We start from the raw sequence: 21,852 nt of genomic DNA on the forward strand, positions 1-21,852 counted from the left end.
GATGAGATGACGCCTATCTCAAGTTGTTCTTCTTGTAGTTGTAGGACAAATTTTGTATTTTGGCCAAAATTAATGCTGGCAGACATCGATTTACTGTTATTTTGAGTTTGAATTCTTCTTCTGACAGAGCAGTGGGTTTCAGGGAATTAAAGAAATGCCAGCAATAACAAATGGAGCTCTTTCTGCTTTGTCTTGTCATGCAGTCACAGCCTGTATTCTTGATTCATTAAAAACGCTACTTTTCAAACTTTCATATGGAAAATTGGAAGTCAGACGTTTCAGACACTTCAGACACAGGCTGTAGTTTTTGGTCAGTCTGGTGCGCCAAATTAGTGCTTCTACTGGGGGGGTTGGAAAAAAATGTGAGGGCTTGGTCATGCTCTGAAACCTTGCTGTAAGTTAAACTAGCCTACATTTGCATTGACATTTTTTTTGATAAATCTGCTGTGGGTACTTACAGTTTATTGTTAAGATGTGAGAATGCCCCACAGACTATATCTCTGTGACAGTTTATCATAATATGTATTAATATTCTACCTGTAGTGTACAATGTACAGGTTTTACTAATGCACCTTCTCAAGCTTCCCCACTCACAAACAATGGGTATTCAGCCATCACTGTCATTTCCTCAAAGCACATATTTTCCCAACCTTATCTTGACCTTTAAGAGCTGATGTCCCAACTTTGTCATTCGTTTCAGCAGACCGGGCTCATCCTCTTCCCTCCCTGGCTTCTTTCTTCTGCCATACTTTGCTGTTTCGCCCCCTAATTGTGTCCCCTTCATCTGTCACAGCCCTCTCGCTGTCTGAGAGGAACAGACAGTGATGGATGCTAATCACTTTTCCTGTGTGCCCGTCCACTCCGCAGCGCCTCGACAAGCTCAGCCCAGGCTTCTCGCCTTAAGCCTGTGAATAAATGAGCTGCTCTCCTCGTTGTCACTGTTAGTAATATACCTGTACATATTATAATTGACTCTGAACAGATGCAGTTGTTATTTCATTTGAAATTCAACACATATATTCCTACATTTTGTCTCAGCATATTTGCTGACTGAAACATATTCTGTAACTTGAAAATTAATTTTAATATTAGCTTTGTTGTTTAATACATTTGAGCGTACTGTGTTTAATATTTCACTGCACTGCGGGATTGGAATTCTGAAAATCCATTTTCAGTAATGAGCTGCTGACTTCCTTTGTCAGAAAAACATTTCAAGCAGTTAAATATTGATGAGAATCACTCATGGCTGTATTGAAAAGAGAACATTAGCTTTCAAGCGATGCCGGATTGCTATTGTCTTCCAGAAACCTGGTGAAAATATTGAACCATGTGTCAAAGGGGGCAGCGTTTAGCAGTGTCATCTTACAGAAGACATTTTTGGGTTTGACCCTGCTGGCTGACCAGTGTGGAGAGTGCATGTTCTCCCTGTGCCTGCGTTTCCCTGGTTTCATTGCACAGCAAATAGACAGGTGATAAATTAAAGACCCTACTAGGAGATTTTAACTGGTTATGAAACGGTCTTATTTTAATATTGCATAAAGAGGCAGCTTTATGACCTACACCAGCAAATAAGAAGAACATGGAGAAAATAGGCTTTTTCTATAAACTATTCTCAATGTCCGTGGTTGGGACGGATTACCCAAGAAGCATGCCGGGCTACGCACTAGGCTAAAAGCTAACCCGTACAGACCAGCATTCCAGAGTCTGTTCCTCGCCAACTCCAGGTCTCTTACAAACAAGATGGACACCAGACAGCTGTGTGTAATCTTTGTTTTTTATATGTATATTTACATGCGCCCAGGAACCGCTCTCTTAGTTTGCATTTGGAGCATTTGTTTCATGTTATGTCAGTACAGTAAAAAAGAGCTGCAATGTTTTCTTGGTATGTCCTGAACTACATATTTGCCTTTTTTAACTTCTGCCAAAACAAATGCCCATGCTGTCTGGACTAAGGTTTATACGACAGGTAACAGTGGAGACACTACTGTTTTTTTCCACAAACTCTACTGAAAAGTTCCTTGCAGGAGCTTTAATTGGAGACCCTAAATTGAGTCTGAAATATTGACTATGAGCACGGATGTCAGTCCTGTGATAGAATGCCGACCCATCCAGGTTGTACCCTGCCTCTTGCCCAATGTCAGCTGGGATTGGCTCTAGCCCCCCTGTGACCCTCAAAGGATAAGAGGTATAGATAATGGATGGATGTCTAAAAGTAGTAAATCGAAGGGAGCTGAACTTTTGTCCTCAAAGATAAAATTAATTCTCCTTTGTTTCTGGACCCCTTGAACTTTTTGTGTTTTGGATTGTGAACCAAAATACACAAATGCAACTGATAACCATTTTCATTATCAAATAGATTTGCTGATTATTTGCCCTAGACATGTCCCAGAAACAATAAAATTACCTTTAATTTAAGATTAGTTAAATCGCTTGTTTTGTCAACCCAATACGTCAAAATCCAAAGCTTAACTTTACTATCAGATAAGACAATAAAAGCAGCAAAAAGCAGTCTTTGGAAGCTGAAATATTTGATATTTTCCCTGAGAATACATCTAAAAAGTAGCTGTCAGTAAACTTTCCATCAGTTAATTAATCTGTTAAATAAATTGTTAGGAAACTATTTTAAGATGCATCATAAAATGGACCTTAAAATATTTTTCCACCACAGGATAGACTCAGAGGAACATGCTAAATAAAAACCTGTATTAAGTTATTTTTTCTTTTCTTTTTTCTTCTATTTTGTTTGGAGAAACTGAGGATGATAAAATTGTCAAAAACAGAGGTCTACCTTTTGAAAAGTCTCATCATTCTTCAAAATATTCCCCTAAAAAAGTTACCTACCCACAGTGGATTATGGGATTGTAAGGGCTGTGAAATATACTGGTATTATGTCCTACACGTTTGGGAAATGAGGGCTACAATGCCGGAGCCTGGAGTTAAGTTATGTTCAGAAATGATCCAGCCTGTGAACAATATCACGACTCCTGCTGAAATATAATATAGTCTGAGAAATCTCAGGCTCATTCAGTCTGGTAATGACATGTTTTACTGGCCAGTGAAGCGTACACTATAGTAAAGCTTTCATTGATCAAATATGTCAATAACATTTCATGGTGATTTTTTCACTATAGCTACATAGTTAAATTGACAAATGTTTACTAGTTGTGAAAGGTTGCCAGTTCAGCAAACCTGTATATAGACGACTTGACTGCTCCTAAGTGCCTTGCATAAACCACACCTTCTCCATGTTAGTGGATGGGACATGAACCAAATTCATTTAGGTAGTTCTTATCAGACTGATTACATTACATTTTTCCAATAAGTTATATTTTAACTAGTTATTTAATGCTATGAAAACAGGGTGAGATGTCATGATTGACACCAACGCTCCAAATGTTTATATTTTGGCTTCATTTCTTGATAGCAGGAAAGTGGAAACACAACCCATCTTTACACTGTCTATGGTTCAGCATCAAATGTTTTTCCTTAATCCTTCAGCTCTGAAAAACAAAGACAGTGACAACTCTTGCTTTGCTTGCATTTCTACAATGTCTTTGATTCGACTGAAATAAGCATGCTTATTAGCTAGGCTAAATCCAGGTTGCCCCTCTCATCACTTTCCAATACTGTAATGTATAGTCTGCCCTAAAGAAGTAATGATGCTTTAGGAGCAAATTATAACCTCTTGTCTTGTAAAACAGTGTCTGTCGCTCTTGGCAGGTGACAAGCACCACCACCCGCTGCCAAACCAGAAAGCTTTGCTGTCGGGTGGGCTGTGATGACAGTGATCGATATGTACAATCAAAAAGGTGCTAACCTGAAAAGCCCAGAAGGGAGGTTAGACTTTTGCACAAAATATGTCTATATAAATAGTTGATTTCTATTCAGACAGTTGTTGTAATACTGTGGCAAGATTATTAGCAGTGTCATGAATATTGTGTTATCATTGATTAAATATGATAATGTTAGAGATAACAATTTGTTTCTAGGTTGGGGCTTAATAGTCTAGCATTGAAAGATAACTTTCAGCTGGTTTACATGCTGTAATTCGGTCTCACATAGAGTCCGGGCCTGAATAAAAATTGAGGAATCCTGGCTTTTGAGTTGAACCACTAAATCAAGATGAGCTGGGAGAAGTCTGAAGTTGTATTTGGCTTGTTTAGTTACCCTCAAGGCTATTTCCTGTCACAGCTCCTCTGTACACTGACAGAGAAGGATAGTCCCTGGGGAGATTGTTTTGGCCATGGGCCCAAACATGCAATGAACTTTAAAGTTGGCATGAGGTCTGTCCTTATTTGTGTGAGTGGAATCCACTACAGTGAAGTTCAGTTCATGAGTCTAACATGCACAAGTGAGCAGAAACATATTGAAATGCACAACCTCCGTACTGAAATTAATGATTTAATTAATTAATTAATTGGCTCTAAAGTCATCACGCAGTCCCACTTCCAAGCAACTTCACCAAAAATACATCAAAATATTCTCCTACCACAAAAGGCACCTTAGTTCAAAGAGAGGTGCCAATATTGCCCTCAGTGGCTGAATCTGGGCTCAGTGAATCTCATTCAGTTGAACGCATTAATGAGCTTCTAACTTACTGTCTGACCAATGCAAGCATAGTGCTGATTAACAATGCTGTGATTGTAAGATCATGGTTAGAGCACTGCATAGCAGCAGATAGGAAATAGTAGTGAATGGTTAACATGTCGTCTTTACGAGCTGCATCTCAATCACTATTTCAAACTTGTTTGTTTGTCTGACGACAGAAAGAGAAAAACATGTCAATGAGAACAGCTTTATTGGGATATTGTCTGCATTGATATTATGTGTATGTAAGCACAGAGAGCAGGAGAGAAGCAAATAAACAAAGGGCTGAACCAGTTGACCCAATAACTTCATGAATTTGCTACTAAGTGTATTACTTTATCCAGCATCATTGAGCAAGTATTAAAGGCGGCTTTAGCTACCTTCAATTAAAAGTAATTGCAGCAGTTACACAACAGTTTCCAACTGCATCCTCAATGTGGGATAATGAACACTCAATGTCCAGCCAGATTGCACAGCCCTAAAGTATCTTTAAATCAGTTTTATCCAAAGTGACTTCCAATAAGTGCATTCAACCATGAGGGTGCAAACTCAAAACAGCAAGAATTGCTCCAAAAGCGAAACTACAGTGTGCAACTTGACTTAGACCATGTTCTTAGCCAAGGTTTAGTCGGAAGAGATGAGTTTTATCTCATTGTCATCCATCTTTACAGTGTTACACGGTGTTAACAGCGTCCCGCATTCACTTCCAGAGGCGACAATAGAGATAATGAAAACTGATGATTCGCCATCACAGGGGCGCAGACCTCTCATCTAACACGTCCCTGTCAAATTCAAAATCAAAACTGAAGTCAGCTGTCGACACATCACGGCCGCTGTGATGCTTACAAAGGTCAACAAATTCAAAGGTCGCTTTGCCCAGAATAGATTTAGACACCTTCTGAGAAAAAAGCACAACTGAGTTGAACCTCAAGATGAGTCTCTGAGTGAAAGTCTTCTGACTGAATTATGTGGGTGTATGAAATGCAGCTTACCCTCTCGGTGACACTGTGCTGATTCACTCACTAAAGGGCATTTTTCACTTCTCTGACATCTTTATAGCCTGGATTTGAGTCCCATGAGCTAATGTTTTTAAATTGAAAAGAAAATAATGAATCTATTACTATATGGTATATTTACACTCCTATTGCTCAAACTGCACTAAATCCTCTATCATGACAGTTGTAATGTTAAGCATTGATTCAACTTCATGGTCATTTCGGAGGCAGCAGTTTGTCTTGCTGTCTGTATTACATTTTACAGACAGTTGTTTTCTATTATCTTGACCTCTCCATTAATATTGATTAGATCAATGCTAAAGAAGAGAAACAACTCTTATGTCTTTCCCATAAAAAGGAAAGTGAAACACATTTGTGAGGCTGGGAGTTGTTGAAGAGTGCTACAAAGGACTGTTTGTGAGTTTAGATGAGAGTGTTTTCAAGACGCTCTCTGCACAGTCAGGAAGCAGGGATGAGCAGAGTAGAGCCCCTGTGATGCTCGATTGGCAACTGGGCCCCAGGGGGTGTGTGTGTGTAGGGGGGGTAGTGAGACTTTGACTCAAAGATAGATAAAGTGTAACAGCAGGCTAGGTGTACCATTTTCAGTCCATTTAGTGTTGGTTGTGTAATCAGTTCTACATGGCAGCCAAGGCCATGTGGATGTCTTTAGATGCAAACTGTTTCTACCTGTTTAAACACTGGCCATGATATTCTGAATCAACTATCACAGTAATCTAGCCTACTGGAGATAAAAACATGTTCACCCTTGCTTTGCATACCCTGAAAATAGGGGTTAAAATCCTTCCAGCCACTACTATGTAAAAGAGGTTCAGAAGTATCTCTGCCAGTTTCAGAATTTTTCTGGGACTCAATTGATTCCCTGAGCCTTTGGTTTTTAAGATGCTTTCACACATGCCCTGGACTCCGGATAATCTCCTGAAACCATCCAGAGGGGCTATATATGACAACGCAAATGTCCCTCAGTTAATGAGGAGCTCCTCTGGCCACCCCCTTAGTAAAAGTTCTGCATAATGTATGTTCATTTTCACCTAATCATACAATATGACATTAAAAGGGCACTGACTGTTTGCTCCCAGCTACCGCTACTGCCATCAGTACATTTCGTGTTCATTAAAGGAATATGCTGATTTCCGAGTTGTTGTTTCTGCAAGCTTACATTTATCCATCCATGCTTTGGCTCATTTTTGTGGCCATTTTTGTTTTCTTTTATTGTTTTAAATCTGGCAAAGAGAGACAATGAGCCCATTCTCAATACCGCCTACAGAATTCCAATCGACTCTGCTTCTTTGCGAACAAGGTAAACCGCTGTCAATGAGCACACAAGACCTATTTTAGTATTTAAAGGTGCAGAACCAGACTATGATGACTTTTTAAGAACTGGTAAATGATCAACCTGATTCAAGATGTCATTGCACATATCCTTGAGAAGTTGGAAGAAATTTCCATCGTGGAGAAGTTGTTATTCATTGTTTGTCCTCACTGTAGATCCATGTTCGCCTGAGCCCCATCAAGGCTGGTAAAAACATTTATAGTCTCCAGATATTTGGGTCTTGGAAGTCTTTGACTCTCTATTTAGTACTGCCGCCCATAAATATTCTCAGAAGGAACAGTATCAAAGAAAAAGGAACACAAATACATTACAAGAGTGAGGCCGCAAAAGCAGCTCTCTGGGTGTTAAGAAACCTCACAGCTTTCGTTTTAGGAGGACTTTGATAAGACACTCAGTGGGTCATGACTCCAGTGGAGATATCGTACTCACAACCACAAATACAATCATGAATAAGAGCAGCAAGCAAATAAATAAATCAGACCACCTAGCATGAAGTTTGGTCATGTATTTTTGTTTGTGTGATCGTGTTGACTAAAAGGTGACATCTAGCTGAGTGGGGGGTCATGTCTCCACTTTGTCTGTCAAAGATAAAAAATGTTCAACTGTTAGTTATTTTAATTTTGATACATGTATCCAAAGTTAGAGCATTTATGAATTAACTCAAGTATCCTAATTTTATATTCAGGTGAGAAACCCATTTGGGTTACATTGTCTGTTGCTTTGAGAGAGTAGTAATCTGCCTTATGCTTTTCGTGTGATGTCATTTATCTTTTCATAACCATAAGAGAAAACACTGGAATTCACTTAGACGCTAGCTCGGCTAAGTGGAATCAGAAATGCGGAATGCTTTAATATTTATTTCAAATCAAGTAGGTGCACTGAGAAATGTTTTATCAATAATACAAATCCCCTTGTTGCAGTTGCTTGTGAGCCAGCTGTCTTACTGTGTGCACACCAGGAGAGAAACTGATTGAGTCTGCTTTGCTCAGATGGAATTAAAGTTCAACCTAGCTTGACTGAAGTTGACATGGAATATCAGTTAGTCTTTTAACTGGGTCAGGTTGTACATTAAAGCTGCTGTAAGCTCCCTTTCTTTGACATTCTCCTGTGCGTGTGTGTGTGCGTGTGCGTGTGTGTGTGTGTGTGTGGGTGTATTGCTGGCAAGCTCTCCAGTCTTCTGACGTGAGCATAAATTGCGTTTGCACCCCTTACACATTTATCAGCTTTTCAATAGATAGACTTATTCAGACCTTATTTTACCATTAGATGTCCAACTCAATTTTCTCTAGCTTTGTGATATTTTCCTACACCTCCTTGATGTCATTTTTGAAGTTTTCCATCTTTCTGGGAATATTTTGCTCGCTAGTTTATTGCTCAGATGTTTGGATGGAGACAAATAAAAAGGAAAGAGACTGATTTAAACCATAGCACAGTAAAGGTGACAATCAACTCTAAAATCTGATTCTATGCATCAGTTCTCTCTCAGACCACAAGGGTTTCTTCTACACGTATGGCTCCTCTTTATATATGGGTTCATGTCACCCATTAATGAATGTAGTAGTGCTATCTGTTAGATTGGGGTTAGGTTAATCAAGTCTCCGATAAGGTCAATCAGAGACTCTAAATTGATCGTATATGTGAATGTGAGAGTAAAAGCTGTTTGTCTCTGTAACGGCCTATGATGGACTGGCAGCCTGTCCAGGGTGTAGCCTGTCTTTCATCCAAGGTTACCTGGGATTGGCTCTAGTTCCCTCATGCACCCTCAATCGGTATAATGGATGGTGTAGAACTTGAAAAACTTCACACAGCTTCTCAGATGCTTTTCCATGGTGATTATTCGCTTTGCTTGCTGGCGTCCTCCATTTCAGAAAAAAAAGAACATAACATTACTGGCTTACTTTACTGATAGGTCAAGTTGACAGTGAGTGCTGTCTGCTGGATTACAAGGCAAACCACATGAACAGTCTGATACCCTTTTATCCATAAAAATATTTAAATTCAAACCAGTCATTACAGTTCGGATGTCAACCTTTTCCTCACAGCAAGTTGAGATCTTCTCATTCCTGTTGTGCATGTTTGAAAGCTGCAGAACAGATACTAATAAGAAGCTATGGTTGTCAAAAGTGAGACCTCGACCTATTGCACAGATAGCTCTTGTTATCATTATAGGAGTTTTCTCTTTATTATTTATGCCACTAATTTGGAAGCAAAAACCAGAGTCAACCTGGGAGTATCTGCCTTCACCTTGTGCCCAGATCTCAGCTATAAAACCTGTAAATTCAATCCTGTCATAACCAAAATGAATCATGGCCCAGTTTACAGAAATAAGATCCAGGTTGTTAAAAGGGACTTTTCCATTACCCGGATTATCAGTGATCTTGTAGTCAAAGTTTTTAAATTAAAGTTATAATAAGGTTGAAATTTCCATTATGAGATTTCATCTAAAACGGCCTCTGATATACTTTATATTTCATGGTGGTCTTATTTAAAGCACACAGTCATAATCTTTTCTCATTGTCCTTTAATGCTGTGAGAGCACTAATGTGCCATGAAGGATGAGCTCTTTGGGAAACAAAATCTGTGCCTGTTATTTAGAGCAACAATATTTTCTCAAGTTTTCCAAAGCCGCAGCATGTTGACAGTCTGTGATGTCTGAGTGCAGGTCAGAACGCTGCAGGTTTTCTGATAACCATGCCAGCTTGTACCCTTTTTAACACACAACCTGACATCTGCCCGGTGCAGGCAGAGTTCTGCCCCTCAGGAAGTGAGATGGGCCAGAGCCAGTATGGTGCTATCAGTATGTCCCCCTGTCTCTTATCTACCACTTCCAGCATCTTGCCAACTAGATCTGTGCTGCTGCCCTCATCATGGTGTTTCATTATCAGAAAACGCATGTTCAGAGCCCAGAGGGACAAAAACAAGATATTTATGAAACATTTTTTTAATGAGAATTATTTCACGCTATTATATATATACCTTGGCTTTATAATATTAGATGTCATGCGCTGTATTGGGTTTGCTATATTGGTATTAGACATAGTATAACCTCTTTTTGGATCGTAATCCTATTTTCTCCACCAACTATCTTATTTAGTAATTACAATGTTTGTTTCGTCATCTACTGCAGCACTTATAGTCTGACAAGTATGCCATTCTTAGAGACCCTGGGCTGGGTTGATGTTTTCCAGTCATGTTTAAGACTGGTGCAAATAAAATAACTTCACTTAGAATAATATATCAAGGCTTGTTTTCTCAAGTTTGTTTTTTCAAATTGACTTTCTGTCTAGCTATCAAAACATGCCTGAGAGGATTAATCCACTAAACATTCCTCCCTTGTAACAAGTAGCCCTCCTCTGCCCTCTGGACTTTAACCTTCTCACTGCCAGTACATTTTAGATGTGATGTTTGGGGAATTTGCTTCTAATGACGAGGAGCAGGGTAAATTAATTTCAATTGATATGTACTGTCTGTGAACTTTCATTTTATACCATTTTTTATTGTGCACTTAAAAAGGGGAGAAGTTAGACTACAGTACTACTTCTTGAACTGTACTTATAGTGCATCAGCAGGTGCAGAAACCATAGACTGTATATAATGATGGACAACATGACAACTCCCCAAAAGTGAAGCCAAAGTGTCTTGATCACCACCTGGTGACTGGCTGCAGTTTAGGTCTTAAGTCCATGTTAGCGGATGTGACATGGACCAAACTAAAATGCAAAATTCCATGTCAATTAAACTTGTCTCAAAGATGATGTCTATCATTTTAGGTAGTACTTATTACAATGTTTAGTTTATCTTTTGGTGTGTGTTTCAGCTGGGCCTCATTATTTCAACTACAACCCACGATTGCTACTGCGCACACTGTGGCTCCAAATGCACAAGATGACAGTGTTCATACACAGGATATTTTGTCTTTTTTTTTCAGAATAGTGGAAGGAAGTAGAGACACGTCATCCATTTGTATTTAAAGTCTATGGTAAAACACGATGGTCCAACACTGTCAGAGTCAATAACAAAAGTGGGCTTCATGTACTTCCATCGTTCATCACTTTCAATGTAATGTACATCATTTTCAGTTTTTTATTCCTTAACATTTCACTTTTGACCTTTGTTCCATTCGAGATGACTGACTAGACAGAAATTTAAAAAAAGATGGAAAATGGGGGTGTTGGAAACATCCCACTGATAGTTTATCCCACAGTATAAACTATCAGTATACTGTGCACATTTAACACAGAGGGAAATGCTGAAGAAAATCCATTTTGCATTATTGCTCAGCTGGAAATTATTGGAGATATTCTTTCTTGTCAGATTTGTTTTTTGTTGCATTGGAAATGATAATATGTGAAGGGAAATAATAAAAGTAGGTTCACCTTAGGGGCGATCCAATAGCCAAATGATTATGGAGTATAGCCTACCACATAGTGGCATATGCTTCGAGCAGCAGATCCTCAGTTTGTTTCCTGCATGTTTGTCTCTCTGACCCATTTTCCTGCCTCTCCCTGAAAATCTGAATCTGAATCTGAATAAAGGCAAAACATATTATATATTTAATAAAGGTAATTAAACAGTTTATAAAAAATCCTTGTTCCATATATACACAGGTTTTGGACTTATCTGCATCTTTTCACTGTTGGTAGTAACAAGTCATTTTTCATCCCGTGGATCAGATGTTCATGAACTTGCAGAGCAACAAATATGATGAACTCAAAATCTTGGTAATGAAATTCAACACCAGTGTACAGAGAGGTGATTTGCAGAGGTGGAACGTAACGAAGTACAAATACTTTGTTACTATACTTAAGTAGATTTTTCAGGTACCTGTACTTTACTTGAGTATTTATTTTCCTGACGACTTTTTACTGTTACTCGCTACATTTGAACACAAATATCTCTTCATAATCTCTATAACTTTCTACTCCTTACATTCTCAAAACTGGCTCGTTACTTGATTTTACGCACTAACCCCCCCTGCTTGGGGAGACGCGCAGGCCCCGGCGGCATGTTTGCCATCGGGAGGGCAGCGCTAGACCCTAAGTGTCCTACTGCCGTGGGCAACAGAGATCGAGCTGCTGTACCGGTAATGGTCCTTCCTCAGGTTCACCCAAGGAACCTTGTTACAACTTTTACTTCCTTTGGATAGTCAAGTTTGGTCGTGTTCTTGGTGCTCTGCCAGGACCGTGACCAACTCCGGCGAGGCAGATCCAAGGACCTAACTCAACCATCCAATCAGTAGTAGGGACGGGCGGTGTGTACAGAGGGCAGGGACTTAATCAAGGCCAGCACATTCTCCATCCATTTATTTCCTGTAAAGAATGATCCAGGTGCTCATGCAGGACCTCGGTTCAGTTCAGTCTTTATTATTCTGTCTGAAATTTGGCAGCAAAACTAGACTGTGCCCAGTGATTTTGTTTCTCTCTCTGCAGGTTGTTAACAAAAGAGGAAAGGTATCCTATTTTGTGTGATACAACTTTTTGTGTATCATGTAAGTTAAAAATGTATTCTTACTTTTGTACTTAAGTACATTTACTTGAGTAAAGGAGATGAATCAGTAGTTTTACCAGTCTTTCTTTACTCAAGTATCTGTACTTTTACTTAAGTAAGTAATGTGAGTACTTTTGCCACCTCTGGTGATCTGCAGCAGCAAATACCAGAAAAAAATATTTCAAACCTAATCACCCAGCTGCCCTTTACATCTGTGAGTGCCATTCCTTAAAATTCCACAGACTTGCTGTGCTGCAGGGTAGCATATAATATAACAAAAGTTTGTATATCAACAACCAAGCTCAATCTTAAAAATAATGTGTTATTTTATAAATGACTCATCTGAAATTTGACATACTCAAAGATAGGAGAGTCTCCACAAAAGTCGAACCAGGGTTATGTTGGAGGATGGGAGTTTGATTTCAGATTTGCAAGGGCAGCATTTCATAGGTTTTTCTTTCCTTTCAAGATGGCATTTTTGAGAGTGATTGATCAATGTGTTACTTTGCTTTTTTTAGACCATTATTTAACACTGAAAGCTCACAAATCTCTATTGCGGATACTGTGCTATAAATTCATTACTTAAATTAATAAAAAAGCTTTATTATCTTGGACAGAAGGTAAAGCTTATGGTGCTTGAACAAAAACATTTCTTCTGTGCTTCCAGCAGAAAGAGCTGAGTCAGCACCTCAGTCTTCAAGCATACATTAAAATAATAATTATGGGAACATGTTCTCTGTGTTTTTATGACTGTAATTTATGTTGTTATTCATGCAGACCTGTTCTGTGTCGCCAGTCATTTGTATTTTATGCTGTCTGATCCATACACTTTTAAAGTGTTGATATTGAAGTGAATCGGAATTCTATTTGTCAATCAAATAAAAAATAGCTTTTCGGTGTGCCTTAATTTTTGAATAAATGCATGTATTTTTTATTTCAATTAACACATTCCTTTTGTTACATGAAATTGAATTAACAAACACCTTGTTAACAGATAAATACATATTGTTTAGTATGTAATCACTCCAGAAGTTTCACCGACCTTGTTTCTCTATTTCAAAACTTGATATTTAATTGTTTTCTCTTGTCTCCTCCTGCCGTCAGAAGATGCAGCACCAATGAACACCCATCAGCCTTTAGATGTGTGAGGCACAACAAAGAAACCTGAACATCAAGAGTCCACAGTAACAGTAAGACTCCTTATCTGCTGCCTTCTGACTGCCTGAGAAATTATCATTATCATTCTCATGCTAATGTTTATGCTGAGTAAATATATTTTGATTACAAAAACACTCACACATACAGCATCTGACACATTCCATATGTCTCACTATGCTATTCTGATACTAATATCAGTGTTAAAGTTACAATTTAATGGCCAAACAATAATGACACCTTTTGCCTCAAGTTTAGCTCCTGATATGCTTTACTTTCATAATGCAGTTACTTCTTTCAGTGGATACGATTTTTGGGGGAAAATGAGGGCTCGATTTATGGCACAAAGGAAATGCTCCTGACACTAGACATCCAGAACAGAAAGATGATTGTTCTTTTGTTTTCCCTGGTAGTTATTGGTAGCTTTTGAATGATCAAAAACGGAACAACCGCAGTATCATTACAAACTTCATTTGACAAAAGAAAAACTCCTATTAGAAGAGGCAAGGAAGGTGAGGAGGTGAAACAGGAGGAAAAAAGAGTGATCCTTGGATGGGTGTTCACTTGAAAGTCATGGTCGAACTAGGAAAGAAACCCTGGACTTAGCAGTAGCCATGTAGCTACCACTAGAAGCCAGAAACTATCATATTTTTTTGCATTGTTTCTAGTGGTAGACTTTCTAAAACGAGCAGTGAAGGAAATCAAGGCGTTGATGAAACTTAAATTGATCTAGACTTTTTAAAAGTGGTACAAACATCAGTACCACTAGGAAACACTGGGGAGAAAACTTGTGTACTGCCACTTTAAGTAAAAGAACAGGGGTGTTTTCTAAATGATAAATGTGCGACCTGTTTTTGCAGTACATTTTTCCAGATGGTTTTTATCCATTGTCGATTTAACTTTTTAGTTATACATCTAAGTGCTTATTTCATAAGGAATGTGTTTTTTTCATTCTGTGCTAAAGTAAAATTAACCGACAGTCACACATATGTCAACAAGCATTGCCTCCTTTTTTGTCATTTGCCTCTCTAGTTTGAAAGTGATGCTGCATTAGATATTTCTGCCCTGTAGATGATACAGTCCAGTGTTGGACGTCTCCCTTTCCCTGTCCATAGAATGTAGTGATCCAAGTATCTGTCACTGGGACGTCAGGTTCCATCGTCTCTCACTGAGTATAGTTTGTTAGCATTTCCTTGAGCTATCAAAGTATATTCTCTGTTAGTTACTGTTTCAGACTAACAGTTCGTCTGGAAGACCTGGCTGCTAAAGTGTCTTTTGAGATTCTGACAACCAGCTAATTTAACACGGTTTTAATATGGTATTTTAAATATTTAATGCTAACCTACACAGTTAAGTCTGCAGAATCCTTGTACATTTGCAATGAGCATTTGATTAGTAAATAAGCGATGAGGTAAAAATCCAAACTAGAAAACAGCCTCTTGTGTCGTCTTCAATTTGAGGCATTGATTCAGAGGCACAGTCAGGATGGAGAGTTATACAGAGGCACAGGAAAGGAGAGTGCCATGCTATAAAGTTGAACCTTTGATGGTTATAGAAAATGTGATCAAATATTTTCTTACCCACATCATGAATATATTTCTACTGTAGGAGCACCACGCTTACCATTTAAAGGAGGACAGTTTGCAGAAGGTCTTTATCGCATACACCATATCTGAGCTTCTGATGACCTTTTGGCTGTTGCTGAGTGCCTTGTCTTCTCCTCATAGACAGTTTGAGTGTCAGTGAGCGCATGCAAGGCCTTGAAAATCTTTTCATGTATAATTTGAGAATAAAGCTTGCCAGACTCCCCAATGCAGTCAGTACATTCAAAACAGTCGCTGACAGTAAAATATGGCCATGTATAAATGACTTTGTTTTGAAGCTGGGGGATGTCTTATCATGCAGAAACAGGGGTGTAGATTAGAAGTAAATTATTGAGGTAGATTTGGGTCCATAAATAGTCCAATGTAATCCGTCTTTTAGATTTATGAGTGTGTCACATCATTTAAAGTGCTATTCATTGTCTATGAAACAAAACCACAGTCCTCAGGCGATTTCAGGTGTAATGGCTACATGCTACAATGTTCTATCACCTTATTCCCAAGACTTTTTTCACAAAATGACCTTGTTTAAAAGTGAAATCTAATGTTCTTTAAAAGGCATGGCAAGTCAAAAATGTTTTTTTTAAAGGCAAGATGAAAGGGGAAAGAATTAGCTAGTGAATGGCATACTTATGGGAAGCAGTGTAAGCATCCATTCATCATCAGCCTCAGACGAAGGACCTTGACAGATGTGTTGAATCTTTTGTCCAAACACTTTGGAGGAGCTGCCCCTCCAGATATGCTCTGCTTTGTCAGCTGTTTCCAGAGATGGGGTCAGGATGTGGTTAGCTTACTGTAGCATAAAGACTGGAATCAGAGCGAAACGACGAGTTTGGCTTCGTCCAATACCTCTAAAGATGACTAATTTGGTTTGACCCATGCAACTACAGAAATGTAAAATCATGGCCTTTTGTTTTTTTTGGGAGGGAGTAGTGTGTTAAAACAATCTGTTAATAAACAACTCTAGAGTTATCCACTAAATATTTCTGTGCAGCTGTAGCCTGGGATGCCGGATATTTTCAGTTTCAAGTCTTGCACTGTCACTGTGAGGACAAGCTTTCAGGTGGCTGCTTCCATTAGCCAAAAAGGTATCTATTAACCAATGTTGTATTCATTTAGCAAGGGTATCCCAGGGTGAATGAATACAACATTGCACCACTTTACACTAGTTCACTGAACATGTACTTTTAAAAGGATTTCAGATCTAGACGGTTTCTACTAATATAAAAGCTCTCATAAATAAAAACCACCCTGGGTTTCAAAAACCACCCTGGGTTTCAGACTGTGACTATTAAGTCACATTTTGTGACTATTTTTGGAGACAGTGTGACTTCATTTTATAACAAGTGCAACTTGAAAAGATGCTCCCTGTTTTTTTCTTTTTAATAAATCCATTGAGGGAACTAGCCTGGAGTAGTTTGATGCTTAGGAGGCTGTACAGAGGAGGTTCAGTTAGGGCTGGAAGGCCCAACTACAAGGTGCCAGGCCCCAGTGGTCCTCTGGGGATGTGCTCTAAGGGGAAGGGGAGGAGAGGAAGTGATGATGATGATTTGTTTTACTTAATGCTAATGTTTTAAAAAGCACCATTTAACTTAATGAGACCTCTTAAAGCACTACTTCACTATGTGACTTTATAATCAAACTGCACATTTCTGTAATGTGTGAACATTTATTTGTAAAACAGTTAAGGTGGGGAAAAAATATGGATGTGTTGCGTTGCATGTTGTAAGTAGTGCACCTTCATTTTGTGTTGGTGCTACTGTCATTTTCACGTGATTCAATGTACATTCAAAGATGAAGATATGATTCTAGTGTGCAGTTCTTGCACGTTGTTCTTAGCATGGTTTCACATGAAGATTTATGGGGGACCTTCACTGTGACAGGCAAGTGGGACAGCTGCTGCCATTTGGTAGACATCCTACACACTGGGATTAAAGTTGTCCAATCACCTTGACAAATTTCTGTCAATTTGATTCCAGAAAGGCTGTTAATGAGATCAATCTATATAAAATATGATTTTACCTTTAGAGGGCAATACCCAGAACTGGCCCTCTAGCCCGTAAATCATCCATTGGTCCTGATTTGTTGCTCAGTGTAAGCTAACTGGAATTTGTCCTGGTGGAAGGTGGACTGCAGGAGAGCGTGCTGCTTGTGTATTTCAACCTCACCAACCCCCAACACCACCGTGTCAGAAGATTTCATTATTATGTTTTGATTTAATCCTTGTACACAGAGTTTACTACACATTCTGCAAAAATACGTATCTGCAAAGAAGTTAGTCTATCATCACTTCCTATTCACAGACATTCCAAAGAGGTAATTTGGAATCAGAATAGACAGAAACATATTTCATATAGACCAATCAAAAGATATTTTTTCTCCTCCTGATCTTTCCCATCAAAAAAACATCTGAAGGATACACTTCGGTGCTGCCATCTTTGGAAATGTCAGACATGCAAGATGTTTCTCCATGAGAACGGCAGTCTCTAACTTCTTTAAACAGCATCCATACACTATGTCATAACATTTTGTACCCCTGTGAAATACCACAGACATTTCTCAGGCAACATGTCTTGAAATCCTAATCTAATTTTTCAGCTCCTTAAATGTCCCTCACCTGTGGACTTAAAGTGTGTTACATAAAGGTGAATCACTGCAAACTGATGGTTGGGTCTCACTAAAATCCTTTTACAGTGTTCCTTATTTTCTCCCTCCATTACTTCCCATCCTCAATAAGCATTTATCATCATGGATTACACAGTTAGAGAAAGCAGTGATCCAATTAAGGCATATTTGGTACAACTCATTAACCTCTAACAGCTTAATTTGGTGATAACTTGTTATGTGGACTGTATCCTCTCTTGCACAGTAAAGCATAAATTATTGAGAGCAGTATTTGTTCTGACTTTTAGTATTTGAATTATCTGGAATTGTTATTGCTTCGCATTTTGTAACGTTTGAATTATGTTTTACGCTTCTCCGTCTGTCCCATTGTTTGTTAATATCTCGAGGGAGTTTCTTCAGATATGGCACATACGTTGTCAAAGGATGAAGTGATGAGAATGATCATGGGTGTCTATGACCTCACAAAACCTCGACCACGTGGGGAGTATGCAGATTGTGTCCTTGGAGGTAAAGTGCAGGCTGAAGAGTTAATAGGTGGGAAGGCAGGCTGACGAGCTAGCACATTGGTTGACAGAACTAACTGGAGACAAAAGAAAGGGATGTAGAGGGCTGCACGGGCGGTTAAAAAACACTGCGAGATTGGGAAAATACTAGTCTACAACAGACACAAATCTGGCACCTCTAGGTTGAGGCTACACACCTGCTCTGTTCTCCCCGGTCAAAGTAAGCTGCTTTTCAAGGAGCGCTATTCCTGACCAGTGTGTCAAAAGACATACAGGCCAGGGAAACGAAACAAACAACCCCATGAATCTCTTTATTAATAGCCTATACAATGACATGTTTTCTCATGCGGGACGGGAGAAGACACATGAAATCAATGCATCTCTATTATTGTGCAGGCAAAAAGTTTTGCGGGTTTGGGCGGGAGTGGACATACACATTGCGGGAGCGGGCGTGAGTGTAACACACACATTGCGGGCGGTAATGGTCAGAAATTCAGCGGGAGCGGGATGAAGAAAACAGTCCCGTGCAGGTCTCTACTGGGATGCTGAATCTTATGTAGTGGTTGATGAGGATGAATCAGGTGCTCGATGATCCAGGTGGAGGGACGAGTCATCACCGTGCCCAGGACACACACATGGGAGAGAGGGAAAGAAAGACACAGAAAGAAGAAACGGGGGAAAACACAAACAACAAGGACAGAGAAACATAAAACCCGGAGTCATGGCAGAACTGGAACCGGAAAAGCATGTAGTAAATTAATTGAACAGTCAAGTTGTGAATTCCAAATGATGGGGAAACAATCCTCCATATGGGACACTAAGCTGGACATGACTCTTCATACAAGAAATACAGTTCAATACGTATCCCGAGGTTCCACTTCTCAGTCACTAATGATACAGAATAAATCAGGTTAGAACCAAATTAAATGCCAAAATCTCAGGGTTAGTGACCACTTAAGAGTCAGTTGAGGTCCTCTTGTACCTGCTGCAGGTGAAACAGGTGAAATAAGAAAACTGTGGAATTCAAGTTAATTTATTCACACCACGAGTACAGCATGACAGCAAACATAACATGACCTATTGAGCTATCAAGAGCAAACATGCAGTTGACAAGAGGAACATTAACAGAAGAAACCCCTCTGCTTTAACCTTGTACTTCATGATATTGCATGGCAGGTCTATTTTAATTAACTTCCGATTGTAGAATCAGCAAAACACACTGGTTCATGACCTATTGAGTTTCCTGCTGCACATTTTAGAGGTACATTTAGTAAGTGTGTGATGAATGAAGACAATGTTTATGTTTTTAGATGTTCCATTGCCGATGGCTAACAATTATGAGAACACATACTGTAGTGGGTCATTGTTGGTCTGCAGATTATTGCATGCAGTGAGGTTTTTTTTCCCCATTTTGTTATGTTTCTGTTCATATGTAAAAAGAGACGGTAGATAATTGTTAAAACATTGTTTTTGAGCAAGTAAGACTGAATGAATCATTCTTTTTTAAATGTTTTTAATTGTAACTCAAATTTCACTGAGTAGAAAACTACTGTGCAGGTTTTTAGACTGACAGCTCCCTGGTGGCCCTTTTAGTATGCAACCCACAGAAAATCCTTTTTTAGTTCATTTAAGCTCCAGCATGGTTCATAATTATGGTCTTTTGTCTGTTTAGTGAAGTACCAGCTGAGATTTTCATGTGATGTGGAAACATTTGTTTATTTTTTTCAGGATATAATTGGGGTGTTCTCTTCCATACAGTCTTTTGTTGTCTTTTAGTGGGTTTTTGGGATCCAACTATTGATGGCCTGAGGGACTACAGGCACTTCCTGGGTTAGCAGCTTTTAATTGCCAGCTGTGTGTTAAGAAGACTGAAAAATTCCAAGGGGACGAGCGACGAGTAGTGCGTAGTGACGGTCACCTGCAAAGAGCTTCTTGTGTTTATTTGACAATATGTTATAACAATGGACCCTGGGTAGATCCTAGATAGGTCCCCAATTTTCAGCACATTTTTATAGCATCAAATAACCATTAAAACGAAGCTTACCAGAAAAATGAGCACTTGAACAGAGTGAAGCTCCATACAGCGCATTTTACATTTAGCATTTAATTCAATTCACTAATCAATTTTTGCATGATCGTAGAAATCACTAGAAATTACAATTTATAAATAGCATGGCATACTGTCGTTTTATATTTTTGAAATAATTCATAGTGTCAAGTGTTTTCGGTATCCCTCATGACATCTTTGTGCTACAATTAGACAAGTTTGTTTTAAGATGGTTGCAGTAAATATTATCATGAGGGTTTGCACAAGTTAGCTTCTAATCCAAGAGATGATCCTTTGACATCTTGAATACACACACGAAAACAGCCTTCATCATGTCAAATATTTCATATGAGAAAAAAAGAATGATTGGGGGAATTTTAACCTCATTACAATGCACACAGTTTTTCTGAATAACTTTAGGTCACCACAGTCTAGATAATTCATGGGAAACACTGGATAAGCTGTCACATTCTGTTTTTAGTTGAGGGCCCCCTCTGTGTGCTGCAGACATTGAAAAAAGCAAGAAAGTAAAGTAAATTGAGCCACTAAAATATAATTTGATTAATTGTATGTATGTTATTTCCTTTCTCAGGATGAAAGCCAAACATTCCCCAACCACTCACCTGTAAGGATTATCTGCGTGATCGCTGCAGTGTGAGAATAAGCCACACATAGTTATTAAACTGTTCATGTGAGAAGTTATATTCTGCAGAGAGGTAATGTTGGTCGTTTGCTGTTTGCCCATAAAGCCGTCAACAGCAGGCAGCTGAGATGAGATGGCTGTAATAATAAATGATGAATGTTATTTACTACAGTAAAGTTAGTGAACTTAAATACTTCTACAGAGCCTGAGGGTGACTGCCGCAGTAGAATGCATGTACAGTACTAGAGCGAATCCTATGATATATTTATCCTTTACTACCTTGACTTTGTTTCCTGTAAGACTTTATAGGCTGACTAAAGCATCTCTGTTTACATTTTAATAGTCCAGTCAAGTTCGATTTATTCATACAGCAGATTGAAAACATCAGGAGTTGAGCCAGAGTTTTTTACAATCATTGCAAAGGAAAAACCAAAGAATGGATAAATAGAAAGTAAAGAGAGCCAGAGGAAAAAAAAGTCGGACATTAAACTAGAAACAAAATCAGATTTAATTAAATGCAGGATTAAAAACTTAAAATTAGATTTGAAATTATTGATAGTGGGACAAGATTTAATGTGGAACAGAAGACTATTCCACAGCTATGGGGCAGGAACTGAGAGATCAGTGATATAATGAGGGGGCAAGACCAGGGAGATTTTTGTAATTTAATTGTAAAATTTGAAAATCCAGTTTTTCTTTAACTGGTAGCCAGTTTTGTAGAGTTTGCCAGAACAGGAGTGATATGTTGCATTATATTTGTACCACCCTGCCACTGCATTTTGGACCATTTGTAATCAGAAGATTAATTGATATTGACAATAACCCTTTGCTATAAACTGTATCTAATATTTATGTGTT

At 38.7% G+C, this 21,852-nt stretch overlaps 1 protein-coding gene across 12 annotated transcripts in view; it reads left to right on the plus strand.

Moving 5' to 3' along the window:
- Nucleotides 1-21,852, plus strand: part of gulp1a (GULP PTB domain containing engulfment adaptor 1a) — a 70,524-nt gene that overhangs the window by 14,909 nt on the left and 33,763 nt on the right. For 6 of the 12 annotated variants that reach the window (XM_020099744.2, XM_020099737.2, XM_020099736.2 and 3 more), the window contains exon 2: nt 13,525-13,610. The exons of 2 other annotated variants lie outside the window; for them this stretch is intronic. The gene's annotated coding sequence lies outside the window, so the exon portion shown is untranslated. The remainder of the gene's footprint in view (nt 1-13,524; nt 13,611-21,852) is intronic. 4 more of the 12 variants (XM_020099740.2, XM_020099738.2, XM_069532405.1 and 1 more) reach the window with 1 other exon arrangement.

This window comes from Paralichthys olivaceus, chromosome 10 (assembly GCF_024713975.1).
Source record: "Paralichthys olivaceus isolate ysfri-2021 chromosome 10, ASM2471397v2, whole genome shotgun sequence".
NCBI classification, from domain to species: domain Eukaryota; kingdom Metazoa; phylum Chordata; class Actinopteri; order Pleuronectiformes; family Paralichthyidae; genus Paralichthys; species Paralichthys olivaceus.